This window comes from Petaurus breviceps, unplaced genomic scaffold (genome assembly GCF_028583685.1).
Source record: "Petaurus breviceps papuanus isolate PSGF00001 unplaced genomic scaffold, PetGlider_PUasm1.0 582, whole genome shotgun sequence".
Classification (NCBI taxonomy): Eukaryota; Metazoa; Chordata; class Mammalia; order Diprotodontia; family Petauridae; genus Petaurus; species Petaurus breviceps.
Genome location: NW_027186390.1, coordinates 4754111 through 4768802, shown reverse-complemented (window position 1 = coordinate 4768802; position 14692 = coordinate 4754111). Strand labels below are relative to the sequence as shown.

Sequence of the window (14692 nt, the reverse complement as noted above, 5' to 3'; positions counted from 1 at the left end):
TCCTTAGTAGTCTGGCATCTTGGGAACTTGCTGGCGTTCTGAATGTGATCCCAGACACATGCTTATAATGTTTGCCAGAAATCTTCATCATTTCCAAGTTTTCCATAAACCTATTTTTTTCTAGTCCCAGGAAACATATAGCTGGTTGGAAATCATTGCTTTTAAGAGGGCTCATATCAGGTAAGAACTGATAGGTATTTTTGATGGAATCTTGTTTTAAAACAATTCTGTGAGATACAGATATTTTCAGATAGTTAACTCTTGTCTTTTCCAGTTATCACTGTAAATGAATGTTGGGCTGTTTGGTGGGGGAGAGATCCGCCTACTGGTTAGGAACTATTACTCCCATACTTTTTCAGACCCAAATCTACCACTCCCATTGAATTCTTTCCCTCTCTATCTAAAGTGAACTTTTCTGTGAATGCTATGAAGCTTCTATGAAGGGTATGAATGCCTTTAAGGGTGACATATAGAGCAGAATTTGTATTTCTCTTTGGATTATGTTATTTTATGTTATCCTCATGAAAGTGAATGCTTAGGACATAGTTTGAGATAGCATGGGACACTGTCAAAATATAGCATAAAGTGCACTGGAGTTAGGCGATAGAGTTTGTAGTCCCAATTCTGCCACTAGTTATTTTGATGACCTGGGATAAATCCCTTAACTGCTCTGTACCTCAGTTTCCTCAACTGGAAAATATAGAACTTGGAGTAGAAGATGCACAAGGGCCCTTTCCAGTCTAACATTTGGATTCTACCATTTCAAGCTTCTTTGATTTTTTTTTAAGCATGGCCACCTCCCACCTCAGTTTTGGCATGAAATAGTTGACCCAAGTGCACACTGGAAGCTGTAAAAATTTCCATCCTCATTGCCGTGCTACTCCTCTTGATGCCCATTCTTACAGACTTTGGACACCCCTACTAATTGAATTTGCTGAAGCTCATTTTCTGACCAATTAGAGGAATTCCTCTTTGTCAGAGCACCATTTTGCATGGTCATACATATATTCTTCTTTCTTTAAATGATATCCAGGCTGCTCTTAGTTTTAATTTGTATTTGCCCCATGACTCACCTCATGATCAGATTTATTTTAGAGGCCATCCTGACAGTAAAAGCAGATGGCTCTGTGCCTTAGTGATATCTAGATCAAGCATCCACAGGAGTTTTAGCTTGCCAGTGCCCCTGTCATCTTGCTGTTTTTCTATATTCAAATGAAAAAGACTTGATCTTTCTAGAAAGCATAGTAAAAATTCTTTGCTGTTTTAAACTCTGGAAATTTGGTTAAGGCAGACAGCCAAGACCTCTAAGGAGGTAGACCCCATTTCACTCCCAGTTTTTTCTCTCCATGCATCCTTCTCCAAATGTTTTATAAGCATAAGTAATAACTTGTTTTCAGAGACAAGGACCAAGACCTGACAGATGTTATTTATAAGAAAAGATAAGTACAATACTTTCTTATGACTTTTTACCTCAAAGAACAGCTGCTTATTATTTATATTTATACAAAATGTAAATTTATATGTATACTAAATATATTTATATTTATAGCAAGAACAACTAGACTCTATTCTAAACCGTTCATTTTTGTTGTTTTTGCTTTTTTTGGAGGGGGGAAGGCAGGGCAATTGGGGCTAAATGACTTGCCCAAGGTCACAGCTAGTAAGTGTTAAGTGTCTGCGACCCAATTTGAACTCAGGTCCTCCTGACTTCAGGGACAGTGCTCTATTCACTGCACCACCTAGCCTCATTTTCTTTTTAAACAATGGTGCTGAAGACGGCATTGTGGATTTGGGGAGAATTATTTAGAGCAACCTAAATGTGTTGATATACCACAAAGAGTTGTATTGTAGTGGATAGGGTGTGGGTCCTGACATCATGATGGCCTGAGTTTCTATCTTGCCTCTGTTACATACTAGTTGCATGGCCATGGATAAGTTACAATCTCTTAGTGTACCAGGCACTTTTCTAAGGCTAGAAATTAGAGAGCAGTTGCATATATGCATTGATGAGAATAGTTCCCACATTAGGAGCTCTTTCAGCTTAATTAAAAAAAAAAAACAGCTCTTGACCTTATCCTTCACCTCCCCCCAAATAATAAAGCCTCAAACTAACAAAACACAGGGGTATATTATTTGGATGGTAGGTGTAATTTTCCTTTAAGAACTTTGAAAGCGAGGTTCTCTATCTTTAGTCCGCTCTTGTTGTTATCATCCCTAGAACCATTTAATGTGGATAATCTCGTTAGAGCATGTGAATGACAAATCGCTTTACCCTCTCAGAGCTTACATTACTGTGGCTTTCTAGAGTGGTGAAAAGTTCCGAGCATGAAGAAATATTATTTCCCCTCTTTTGCATGCTATTAAGCATCAGATATCATTAATCAGAACCGTGTCATACTTGTACTGTGTCTGAAAATTTTGCTTCCAGCTTTATACGATGGCGAAAGTGTACATGTTAGTAAACAAGGCTCTTCCTGCAGGTGTAGATGCGAAAAGCCCGTATCTTGTCAGTTTCTGCTTTCGACTTGCTTGGCTTCAGTTAAGAAGGTGTTAGACATTCTGTTTACATAAGGGCTAAGGGGTGACATAATGTCTATTGAAGCAAAGTCACTTAACTCCCCACTAGGCAACCGGGAGCATTTAAAAACTGAGAACAGATCAAAGCCATTAGCCAGGTTTGTGATACTCCTATTCAGGAGCCAAGGAGGTGTTGCTGAGGTAGGGAAGGGTGGTCTCTCAGTTGCTGGGTCTCTTGGTTGGTTGCCTAAAACAGACGTGCATTATTGCATCACTGTCTCTCCAGAACTTTATTCCCTCAACTTTCCAGACCATTGGGGAGATGAATCAGGGAGAATTAAACTGAGTAGCCAATCCAAGGAGACGACTTAAGTGGGAATAAAATAGTGTCCAAATGGGTTGGAAAAAATGTCAAATTGTAGCAAGCACATACAAGATGTGAAACATGAGTCTAATGCCTATATTTACAGACTGTTATAAAAAGTGTTCCTTAAAGTCAAATAAGATTAAATATCTCGTCCCACTTTAGTACATAGATTATCCTACAAAAGGATGCTCTAGTTTTAGAATTAAGAACAAACTGCTGTTCTGGACTTTACTATAAATTTGCCCTCCTTAGTAGAGTCTTGAAGGTCATTTTGTTTTTCCATGTATGCCAGACTACAGAGAACTAGGGGTGGAGAAAGGGAAAAGGTGGAGTTGGTACAGACAGTAGAAGCACAAAATTCATAAACCTATTACTCATTTCATTTGATAGGGTAGGCTGACTATAGAGAATTCAAGTCAATTCATCCCACATTTATTAAGTACCTACTCTGTTTAAGGGACTATGAGTCATAGAAGGGGGCATGTTAAAAAGTTCAGAAAAGACAGGGTCCCCTGTCCAGATGTTGCTTGTAGCCTGGTAGTCAACATCAACATCTTAACAAAGTCTAGAAGTATGGTGTCACAGAAATTGGGATTGAATCACATCAAGAAAGAATTGTATAATAGGAGAGGAAAAGAACAAGCATTTATTAAGGCACTGTGCTGAGTACCTTCCAAATAGTATTTCATTTGATCTTCACAACACTCTGAGGAAGGGCTCACCTACTTAATAAGATTATAATATTTTACAGTTGAGGAACCTGACACAGACAGGGGCTAAGTGACTTGCCCAGCGTCCTAGAAACATTAAGTATCTGAGACTGGATTTGAACTCAGGTCTGTCCTGACTCCAGGTCCAGTACTCTATCCACTGTCCCACCTAACTGTCTCAGTGGTCATCTAGCTCAAACCTTTTCCACATCATAACTACTGTATATAGATGGCAAAGAGAAATTTTGTGACTTGCCAAGGAAAGACAGCAAATTGATGGTGGAAGTAGATTCAAAATTTATTGAGGAAATTTTTCCAATATGTTTTAACAAACTTAACCCTATGATACTAATGCCCAGCTAACCCTGTCACTTTGTTTTGAGTTAACTTGTCCAGGATATTGTGATATTGCTATTTTTCTAATTCCTAGTTTTCAGAATTTGTATATATATGTATGTATGTATGTATACATACATATACATATACATGCACACATGTATTTTCCAGTCTACAAAAACCAGGATGCATAAAGTCCTACATGATTGAATTGGGGATGATCTTTTTAAAGTTGGCTAGTGACACAGAGACGCTTATAATCACAGCTCTACAGACTTATCAGGAGACAGGCTTTAGACAACTATGATAAAGTGGTTGAGTAGTGGCAGAGAGGAGGACAAATCAAAATTTTACAATGATGCTGATACTAAAATGCAGTCATTTTACCTTGCTTCTCCTGCTGTCTTTTGCTGAGAAAGGAGAGGAGAGAACATGCTCATTCCTTAAATGACATTCTACTTAATTCTCCAAGCATTTGTATTGTGATAGGAAGATTTTAAGCTTCATTTAAGAGCAGAGATAGGGAGAGAAACAAGGGCAGATTTGGATCTTTGGAACAAAGGGGGGAAACCAGCAATAAAAACAGGGGAGGATGGGACAGTTAAAAAGGTTTTAGATGTTCAAAGGGCAAGAGCCATTTTTTCTTTCTTCCTTTCTTTTTTAATCCAAGAGAAAAAATTTATTCTCTTTCCTGCCAGCAGTAGCAGCATTCATAATTTTCATAAAACAAACCCTTGCAATTTAAGCTGCCTCCATCAGTCATGGAAGACCAATAAGAGGCAAGCATTAGAACTATTAGGCAGGCCTTCTTCTGAAGCTTTTAGCACCATATGATACGGTTTTTGTTATGTGGGGTAAATGGTATTTGATATCTTGATTAAAGCTCTTAAACACTGTAATGTTGGGAAATTCAAAGCCAGGGGGAAAGGGAGAAGTTGAGGAATTCAGGTTTTAGGGCAGCATTTTTGGTTGAGTTACTGTAAATGTAAAATGTTTGGGAAAAGTTGTTGAGAATGGGTTTGGGGAGTTTGTGTTTACATCCACAAAACTCCAGACACCGGTTTCAGATGCTTTTACTCTATTTACATATCTTTTTCTGAGATACATTCAATGGCTGAGCATTAAGCACCGTGTTTGAGGAAACTATCACCACCATTCCCATCCTTCCCAGCCTAATCATCTCCTTGAATCTTGACTAGCAAAGTCTGGAGATGGGAAGGTTGCCTCTGCCCATCTCACCAGGGAGAGTTCTTTGGTAACTTGGGGTATGGCATGGGCAAGGTAGTTTACATTACCTGATGTGGCCACTGCTATAGAAATGTGTCCATATATATGGAGAATATCTTGGTCAACCATTCTTCTTGCTCACATTTTAGACCCTGTGAAATAAAACGTGTCGATATGGTCAGTGACATTCTGCCAATTGTGGGGGGAGTCACAATTTTAAAAAAATTATATTTTAAAATATTTTTGAGCCCTCTTTATTAAGGTTAGAAACCAGTTGGGTTCACATACTAACATGATCTGTCATGTCTTTTACCTCTTGCAATCAGTGATGCCTCAGATCAGGGCTATTCAGGATAGTGGGAGCAGTTTAGCACCCCCATTGAGAGGGGTGCTGGAATTTATGGGAAGAATAAGGATTTTCATCTGGTATTCCACCCTTTACCATGGGCTTACTATGGGAAAGACTCCCACATGTCCAACATGTAGACCTATGTTCTTGGCATATGACAGAATGCAAGATGAAGTGGCACTCAGCCCAGGCATCCATACTGGCATACCATGTTTTAAAAAAGGCAGTTTCTTTTGCTTTTCTAGGGATACTACTTCTTTCCATTGCTCAGGACGAGGATTGTGTCCCATGGGGTTGTGAGCATAAGCATGCAGGAGGATGAAACTCTGGTTTGAGATTTTCAATGTTTTCAATGGCTTCAGTGAAGTCAACGCCACAACTCTTGGGGTCATAGTAGTGGTAGCCAGTACTGCGTGCCAGTATCCCTGAAGGGGGGGAATGTGATTTTCTCGGGATGGTTTGGGAAGATAGACTTACCAGCTCAACCTAAAGAACTTTTTGCAGAAAACTGGGCCCAGTCCCCACTGCTCTGGCTCTAGAAATGGTCTGCGCACTGACATATTGGCTACTTTTCCGCTCCTTGTTATTTCCACACGGCACTAGTTCCAAAGATGCCTTCCAAACACATCCAGTTCTGCAATAGGCAAGTATTCTTTGTCCATATTCTTCCTGGCAATTTGAGCATCCACCTTCAGAACACTAGGAGGAATATAAGGTAGATTCATCTTTTTGCTATCAGTGTGTCTCTTAGATGCTTCTGTAACCCCCATGATAGGATCAGGAGGGTCCATCTCTACAGGGGTCCACCAGGAGCTGGCTCTGGTGGCAGTAGCCCTGACGCTCTGGTTGTAGGGCAGCTCCAGAAAGCAGCAGCACCATGTTGAGTGGATAAGAGAGTTGCAGGTAGATTGATGGAAGCTGAGTGTTGCTGGCTAGCAGATGAGGGCACACCAAGTTTCTGAATTTTTATGTATATTATATCCTCTACCGCAAATTTTCCCCAAGCAAATCTCTTTCCTAAGATGGATAAGGTTCAGAATCCCTTTGACTTCTTTCTCAGCTGTAGGAAGGAAGGAAGGAAAGAAGGAAGGAAGAAAGGAAGGAGAGAAGAAAAGATGGAAGGAAGGATGGGAGAAAACAAGCATTTATTAAGCACCTACTATTCCAGGCACTGTGCTGAGGACTTTACAAATATTATCTCATTTGATTCTTACAACAACCCTATGAGGCAGATGCTATTGTTACCTCCATTTTATAGTTGAGGAAACTAGACAGACAAAAATTAAGTGACTCATTCAGGGTCACACAACTAGTAATTGTCTGAGGCTGGATTTGAACTCAGGCCTTCCTGACCCCAGGCCTACCACTCTATTTACTATACTTCCTAGTTGCCATAGAAATTTGTTATGCTCTCTCTAGAACATAACTTATATAAAATTTCCTTTATCAGGAACATTTTACCAGAGCTTTCTTAATACACTGTGACCAGACTTCTGTCTTAACATCATCCGACCCTGCTAAGACACCAGTCTTGTCTTATGATACCAGAACATTCCTTGCCTCTTTCTCTGCCTTGCTCAGCTTTACACCCTTCTCTCCCCACCATATACCTACTCTGCTCAGGCATCTGCCAACTCCCATCCATCCCTCACTTGCAGAAATTTATCTCTCATTTATTACATATTTCTTAGAGAACTAACTGCCCCCTCTAGCAATTGTACTTTGCCTAGGGTCTTAGTTTTATGAATTAATTAATTTTGGGTAGGTGTCATTGTGTCATAGGATTTAGAGTTGGAAGGAAACTTAGAAATAATCTAGTCCTTGACCCTTTTGGTTGGGCCCAAGACCTGTACCAGATAATATGATGGTACCCTTTCCACAGAAGTCTTTGGCCAGAGAAATAAACAGGTGGACTAAAATATCTTTTCAAAGACCAATGAGGATCACTAACCACAAAGGCTATTGGTATTGTTCACCCTTTCCTGAAAGGCGAAAAAGGGAGAAAGGGAAGGAGGGAGGGAGGGAAAGAGGGAGAGACAGAGAGAATGAGAATTTGTGTAGAAGGGGTAGGGTAGAGGGTAGGTTCTAGAAGGATAAGCCTGCTCACAACATATTTCAGGATACTGGCAATTTAGTGATTTCCAAGGGTGACCTTTTCTCTTCTGAGCAGCTTATTTTTCATACCAAACTCTTCCCTATGGGCTTTCCATTTTGGATGTCTAGCTTTTGTATTTACTTCTGCAAATATTGTGATTTCGTATTCCCAAGCCTTGAGGAAGCAAATTCCAAGTTGTAGATCATCTGTTAATTGTTTTAACATATTTTTTTTCATGAAGAAGGACAAAAGCAGTGGCTATCTAGATAAAGATCTATTCATAAGAATAATTTAAACAGCACATGGAAAAGATAAACATGTGTGTCCTGCCAGTACATTTTACATTCTAGAAGTTTCAGTGACAATGGTTCTCTGGCATCCTGGCCTCTGAATATTTGGTCATTCATGAATGCTAAAGCAAGCTGATCTAAATTCAGGAAGTATCTTTCAATACACCAGTCATGATTGACTATGCATCTACTTAAGCTACGATATTAAAATGGAATTGCAACTTTGTTTGGAATGTGGTCATTAAAAATGAATAGCTAAAGTATAAAGCACATGCTTTTCTATCCTTCCTCCTATTTAAGATCATAATGTGATTACTCTAATGAGGAAGAGCTGCACCTTTGAAAATAATGACCTGTGAGGATAATACTAGTTTATGTTGTAATTTTTTTTTTTTTTGGTGTGGATCTGTGATTTCATCTGTGTGGGGAACTCTTGATATGGAAAATTCCTTCATGGATACAGAAAAGCAACTCATTGTATGGTCTTAGAGACCTGGGGCCACCAAGAGGTTAAATGATACATTAAAGATCATATAACTAGCTTGGGTCAGTGGCAGAACTGGAGCCCGATTCTATCATATTCTGCAGTCAGTCTTCTGCCTACTATCTTCCAACTACTTCTTGTTAGGATTAAAATAAGATCATTTATATTAGCTTACATAAAATTTAAAATATGTTTAGTTAGTTCTTTCTAGAATCTATATCTTCTCATCTGGCTCATTTTTTAACCAACAGCAGCCATTTGTGAGGTGGCTACCTTAGATTAGTGGCATATAGTTTATAGATAAGGGAAAAGTGTCCTGGTTTTGGAATTGGAGAACGTTGGTGCAAATTCAAATTCAAAGAACTGCCTTCTATTTCCCCTCTTTGGGCCTCAGTTTCATCATCTATAAAATGAAGAGGGTTGAACTGGGTGGTGTCTAGGTTATTTTCCTCTAAATTTGTGGTCTCATGATGCCCATGGACAGAGATTTTTGTATTCAAAGATTTTTGGTGCATACAGTGATCGATCAGTTCACACAATGCTTTATCCAAATGAGATAATTACATTGAATTCGGAAGATCAGACCTTTTATCCAGTTATCCCTTCTGTGCTTGTAAAGACCTCCCCAAACAATTAGTAAAGCAGTTTCTACATAACCAATTGCGATATGAGAAATAGCCATTGACTCAGGCAAATAACCAACTGTCTCCTAGCCACCATGCAACTAAGCTGATAAATTCCTTCCCTGAAGCTGGTTTTATTCAGTGCGAAAAAAACATAACATTTCATAGGGGTGGATCTTAAAGAAAATGTGTTCTGGATAGCTTAAATATTCATCTGCCTGAAGGCAAGGGATCTGATCATTTGAATTCTCAGATCTCTTTAAGGTCTATGATTATATAAATGCCAACTACTGATTTATTCACTCAAAGCCTAGGAGGGAAACACTTATTTTTTTTTTTCATTACTATGAATCTCCTTAGTTAAAACTCTGTAAAAACACATTGGAGGGGGCAGCTAGGTGGCAAGTGAAGAGAGCACCGGCCCTGAAGTCAGGAGGACATGAGTTCAAATCTGGCCTCAGACACTTAACACAAAGACTTAGCTGTGTGACCTTGGGCAAGTCACTTAAACCCAATTGTCCTCCAAAAAGCAAAAAAAAAAAACACACACACACAAAAAAAACAAAAAACCACACATTGGAGGATTGTTGTTATTTCAAAAAAAGGTTTTGTTTGACCTGACTACTTTTTACTAGGGACACCAACAGTCTTAAGATTAAGCCTTCACCCAGGTTTCTCTTTTGGATCATCAAAACTTGTAGATCCCTGAAAACACTAAGGCTAAAAACCAGTGACAACACACTTTTTTTTTTTTTTTACCAAAGGCAGCATGAAATAGATCCCTTTAGCAAAGCAATAGTTACAGTCCTTTCTTCTGTTGAGCTCTGGTTCCCTTTCCCATAGAGTTTCAGTCATAGTTCCCCCTCCTCACAAACTCAGAGCCCCATTAGTAAAGTCCCTGCTTTATTCACTGCTATTGTGGGTTTAAAGGCCAATTCGTTGTCAACTACTCTTCCTTTAATATGGGTTTGTAAACTGCCTTGCTTTTGCATTGATAGTCCTCCCTAAAGCTTTCTCTGTATCCCCACCAGCTCTCAGTGTGGCACCCCGGATGGGACCACCAGTTATAGTGGTTCTCATGGTTCAAAGCTTAGCCTGGAACTTCTTGGCATTTCTCTAGCAGTATTGTTATTTCCTCCAGTCAGTTTCACATTCCTCATGATGTCTTTGTCTTCTTCCTTCTCATTGCACACAGGCTTCTGGCTCCTTTTTGTCTTGCACAGGGAAGTGAAAGAAACTTTGCCAGTCTTTTTGTCCACTGTACCAGCTAGAGAATATTCAGTCTCACAAATTATTCTGAGTGTGTAAGTTCGGTCTATAGATTCTCATTATTCAGAGATAGGGACTTACTTTGTGACTTCATTGATGTAAGGAACTCCCGGGTGAAGAAACATCTTATACCAAAGAAGATAGGTACCTCTTTGCAACTTATAGTCTTAGAGACTTGCCCAGAATGCAGAATTTAAATAGCTTGCCAGGGTGACATAGCTATTATGTGTCACAGGCAAGACTTGATCCCAGGTCTTCTTGGTCTCTAGGACATCTATCTACTATACCACATTCTTATACAACATCCATTAAGTTACATATAATGAAGTAAGATTCAAAGTATACCTAATGCAAAGGTCATATTCAGGCACCTTCTATTATTAATGTGCCATCTTTCCCAAAGGCTCTGCCTGAAAGCTTTTCTTCTCTCTGGTGTCCATTTGCTCTCTGGTACCAGCAAGTACCATCAGACCTACAATACTTGCTGTGCTACCTCCAGGTTTTGCCAATTATTCGGCCAAATTGGGAACAGAAAGGGTTGCGTTGAGAAATGCAAAGTTATATCCCTTTGGCAGAGGAATGGATCCTACATCAGCCTCATAGGGCTTCTTGCCAACTGAAATAAAGTGGAGACATCAGCCTCCCTAACCGGAGACTTCTCAACAAGGCGGTACTTGACTTACTATGTTTCAGGACCAGTTTTGATTTTTAAAAGTGAGAGGTAATGATGTTTCCTTGAACTCCATAGAAACATTATTATATACTTCCTTCAACCTACCCAATAGAATTTCCAGGCAACAGACCTTAATATTGTCATACCGGACCCCAGTAATCATTAGTATCCCAATAGTGTAGAAGAAAGCAACTAGATTCTTTAAAAAGAGTAGTTGGCTTGAAATACCCATTTTTGTTTGAGGGTGAGACCACAGAAAAATATGGCAATTTACATTATGAGGTGAAATCACTGACTTGAATTTACAAAGCTCTATGGAATAATCACATGTAGTATGAGTTATGATAGTTTAGCACAATGCCTGGCACATAGTAGGTGCTTAATAAATGTTTATTGATAGCTGTAGCTTTAGACATGAAGCCTGTTCAGGGAGGTCACTTCAATAAGACAACACATATGAACTGGCCACTATCAGTCATCATTTTTTTTCAGGGTAAATAATTTCCTTCCTCATTGTAAAAGATTCCAATTAAATTGAGCAAGTAAGATTATTTATTACAGGACTAATCGAGACCATTATGAAATAGGTAGCATTCTGTATCGACTCTGAAATAACCATGACATTTTGTACAACCAACTTTCTATTTTCTGAGTTTGCATTATTTGGAGAAAGCTAGAATAGTTACCAAGTGTACATCTGGCTTCTATTTCTCATTATGCTTCTTTTTATTTTTTAAAAATTTTATTGAATTTTTTGCTTTTTGGAGGGGGGAAGCAGGGCAATTGGGGTTAAGTGACTTCCCTAAGGTCACATGGCTAGTAAGTGTTAAGTGTTTGAGGCTGGATTTGAACTCAGGTCCTCCTGACTTCAGGGTTGGTGCTCTATTCACTGTGCTACCTAGCCACCCCTATCAAGCTTCTGCTCAAGAAAATCAAGCCTAATTTTGCTGCAAGAGTTTAAGCAACTTAGATAGAGGAAGGCATTATCTGCTGTAGAAGGAGTCATTGTGGTAGGTGGTAGAGGAAGCAGACCTGGGTTTGAGTCCTATCTTGTACTCTCACCAGGTGTGTAACCCTAGGCAAAGTATTTAGCCTATTTGAGCTTAAGTTTCTTCATCTATAAAATGGGCATAGTAATATTTTACTATCTCATTGAGTTGTTATGAGGAAAGTATTCTGTAAACTAGAAAGTGCTCTGTAAACTAGAAAGTACTTTATGACTCTGAGCTATGTAGCTATTCCAAAATAAAATAGGATAGAAAATCTACTTGGTATCATTTGCTTCTCTGAATTATTTGTACCATTTCTTCTTTCCATTTGCAAAAAAAAAAATCAAACCAAAACCAAAAAAACAATCAAAAGCTGAGTGTAATTTTACTTTATTACTCATGTTCCATACTAGTGCATATCAGAAAGTAATAATAGCAAAAATAACATTTATTCATTGCTTATTATATAAATATTAAGTACACATGTACTATTGTATATGCTGTCACATGTGATTGATGTCATGGTTGTTTTGATGAACTTCCTTTTTCCTCTTTTTAATCTTTGTTGCAAGAGATAGGTTGAATGGTGGGGGAAGAGGGAGGGGTACATTTAGAAATGAATATGATGTAAAAGTAAAAGACTTCAATAAAAATTAAAAAAAACATCTGTACTGTGTAGAAAAATGTACTAGGTGCTAGTGGGGAGGTAGACATATTGAGCTTGGATAAGACACAATTCCTGCCTTTGCGGAATTTACAGTGTAGCAGAGGGATAAGAGAAAATTACACATAACTGGAATATACAATATTCCATGATAGGTACAGTAGAGAGATACAGGAGACATTTTAAAGATTCCTTCTGTAAGAATCACTAAAGTGTACAAAGCCCTTGGCCCAAGTTTGTCATATATTCTTATGGCTCTAAAAGTAGTACCAGCTCAGAAATGCAGCTGATATTTAAGACATTTGCCCAGAATAACTAAGTAAACTATTTCATAGATGTTTTCTTCCTACCCCTTGTCCTCTTTACTTCCTCTTTTTTCTAACTGGCCCTGCCTAAGGGCCTGAATAGCTTCATAATTTTATTAGGAGAGTGTAATAAAATACTATATTAGCTTGGGGTATAAGAGACTGTGTCAGCCAGGGGTCAGAGTGTATCTCATACAGCAGTAGAGAATAGCAAGCAAAAAGTCAGTTCACTCTTAGAATTTTATTTTGTACCTAGTACTATCTCTGATGATATTTTTTTAAAGTTCTGATATGTCACCAAAAAAATTCTAGTTGTTTAAAAGGAAAGCTTCGGAACATTTTAGATATTGGTTATCAAAGCAAGTCCTAGCATGAAGCACCTGTTACTTAATCAGGTGATTAAAGGAAAATTATCTTTTGTTTATTTAAATACACTACTCCTTCATCAGTCAGCATCTTTACTAATGAATACAAAGAGAAGGAGAATCATAGAATGTGAAAGTTGCAAGGTACTCTAGAAGCTATAATGCTTAGCATAGTGCAGTGGTCCCAGCTGTTGCTTAATAAATATCGAATGAATGAATGATCTAGAAAAAATATTACAAATTGATCTAGGTAGAAAATAATTTATACCAGTTTTCATTCATAATGCCAGAACATTCTTAAATAAGAGGAGTGAAGAGGGGACTCTTTTCCAATCACTAAAGTGATTTATAATAAATTAGTTCTTGATATTTGATTTTATTAAGTTATTTTAAGGCTATCAATTTGAATAGGAGAGAATATCTTTCTTTTTATGCACACACACATACAGGAATATTAAGTTGGAGGGTGAATAGTAAATGTACAATTCAAAACAATGTCCTTTTCAGGATACAACTTTATTCACTAATCCTATGGGTTTTGCTATTTGATATTGCTTAAGGACGATCTTCAGATTACTTATAACACACAGCTGTGTGCTATGAGACTATGTTGGATTTTATGAGTCAGATTACTGTTACCAAAATGTTTGTGAAATCACTTCTTAAGTCATATATTTGCATCATGTACAACCTGTTTGACAATCAAAACATTATGGCCTTCAGCACTTAGCTGGTAATTATAGTAAATTTTCCAGGAGTGTGCTCCAACTTAACATAATTGGGTAGTGGACAGAAAAAAAAGCAGTATATCGCTTTAGTATAGAATTCCATGTGTCTAAACTGATATAAATTCAATCTGAAACCTCTTTTTATAAACTGAGAGATACAGTACTATTCTGCAATGCAATCAGTCAATGTTGAGGAGCTTTCCAATATACTCCTTGAATAGTATAGTTTGGGACAGGGGCACATGGAAGGGGAATTCAAATCTTAGAGACACTGGGCTGCTCTTTGACAGTGCCATCACTGATGGAAATAGCTCTGGAAAAGAGTGAAAATATTACACAGAAACCAAACCATGAGCAGGTACTACTTTAGACTATCATGGTATTGATGCATAGATATGTACTTATATATACATATATATGGGCATAAATACCAGCCCTGATTTTATCTATCTTTCATAGAATGTTGGAACATAAAACCTGGGAGTAATCTGAGAGATCACTGAGTTCAACCCCTTCCCTCCCTTTTAGAAAGGAGGAAACTAAGGCCTAAGTGTTAAGCAAATAATTTAAGGTTACATAGCTTTTACCAGAGTGGAATTAGAACCCTGGTCTCTTGACTCCCAATTCTGTGCTCTCTCCCTATCCCCACTTCTCTCTGTCTCTGTCTCTGTCTCTGTCTCTGTGTCTCTGTCTCTGTCTCT

At 38.3% G+C, this 14692-nt stretch overlaps 1 protein-coding gene and 1 pseudogene across 1 annotated transcript in view; one reads left to right on the top strand and one right to left on the bottom strand.

Annotated features, from left to right (window-relative positions):
• Positions 1-14692, top strand: part of BMP6 (bone morphogenetic protein 6) — a 223963-nt gene that overhangs the window by 16805 nt on the left and 192466 nt on the right. The gene's annotated exons all lie outside the window — the stretch shown is intronic.
• Positions 5596-14692, bottom strand: part of LOC138173467 (aspartate aminotransferase, mitochondrial pseudogene) — a 62632-nt pseudogene continuing 53535 nt past the window's right edge.